The sequence below is a fragment of the Frankliniella occidentalis genome, unplaced genomic scaffold (assembly GCF_000697945.3).
Source record: "Frankliniella occidentalis isolate FOCC.00 unplaced genomic scaffold, Focc_3.1 Scaffold371, whole genome shotgun sequence".
Taxonomy (NCBI): Eukaryota; Metazoa; Arthropoda; class Insecta; order Thysanoptera; family Thripidae; genus Frankliniella; species Frankliniella occidentalis.
The window spans coordinates 63,021-64,557 of record NW_026267494.1 but is presented as its reverse complement, the minus strand read 5'-3'; positions in this window follow the sequence as shown (position 1 = coordinate 64,557).

Here is a 1,537-nt window from a genome sequence, read left to right as displayed (position 1 = left end):
CTATTTGACTTCATATTTAATAAAATTAAAGTTAAAGTTAAATTAAAGTTAATTGCACCCTTCATTATGCGCAACTATGGCGCAAGTTCCTCTCTAACGGTATTTGATCCAAGGTGGTTTCTTTCTAATTGACGTTCGACGCAACGTCTTGAAGCCGAGTAGAAATAAGCAGACGGACATTTGCAAAGAGTCGCCGGTATTCATACCATTGGTTACAAGTCTCGATCTTTATAGGAGCTTTTCTCTGCAAATGAGGTGGAACTCACTATTTGTCAACCTAGATCCCTTACTGCACGTTTCTTTACAACCTTATATCTTTGTAAACGTCAGTTGCCTTTCTTCGATGTAGAATTCTTCGTAACCATGTAGCTTCGTAATAACATTTCCGGGCACATAGACAAAACAAATCACACACTACTCCGGAAATCGCACTTCCCATTCGTCATTCAGAAGTTTTCCAATCTTGAGCATGACATTGCTGGCATTTCGTGGCGGTATTTGGCGCAGCACATAAGCCACCATCATAGCGAAGTGGTGGAACCCATCCGGTTCTGCTGGCTGCTGGCTCCTTGCCACGAGATACTGGCCCAGCAGCGCCGTCTCGGGGTTCACTTCCGGGTCATCCGCGCGCTCCTCGCGTTGTCTGTTTCCCTGCTGGTTCGCCTGGAATGCTGCAACGTGGGCAGCTCGAACAGCGTCGTCCGCACGCCTCCTTTGCTCGTAGGCTTGTTGCCGTTGCTGAGCCACCTGTTGCTGACGGTCGCGGGCACCACGGCCTGCTCCACCGCCCCGCGGAGCACCGCGTACGTAGTCGCCGGCGCCCTGCACTCCACCACCGCGACCCCCGCCGTCTAGTGGAGCTACACCGCCCCTGCCGCCCTGGTGTCCACCACCTCGAACATTATTGCCACGGTTGCCAAAGCCTCCTCGGTTAGGCAGAGGACTTCCCCGGTTGACGAAGCCTCCCCGGTTAGGCACAGGACTTCCCCGGTTGACGAAACCTCCCCGGTTAGGCAGAGGACTTCCCCGGGTGACGAAGCCTCCCCGGTTAGGCAGATGACTTCCCCGGGTGCCAATAAAGCCTCCCCGGTTGATCCGAGGACTTCCGTGGTTGGACAGGACATGCTGTCAAAGTTGGGGAGAAGTTCGCCATCGTGCGGTACGTCGCGACCGAGGCCAAATAGGCCACCGCGGCTACGGTTTCCGATGTTCCGTCTAACTCTGCCAATTATAGTAGAGCGTGGCGTTTCACCGCCGGGCGTGTGCGAAGCGTCCAGAGTCTCGGTCAGTTGACTCCCGCCAAAGCAGGAGGGTGTGCGGACGGGTAGACTAGACCGATTGCTGTGATGGCTGCCTGTAGCGGAAGGAGCAGTACTGCCGCCGCTGGAGCCGACGACGGAGCCGACGACGGAGCCTGTTGGGTGGACCTCCTCGTCCTCGAGTCCCTCTTCAGTCACGCCACCACCGTCGCCCCCGTCGTGTCCGCCACTACCGTCGCCCCCGTCGTGTCCGCCACCACCGTCGGCCCCGTCGTGTC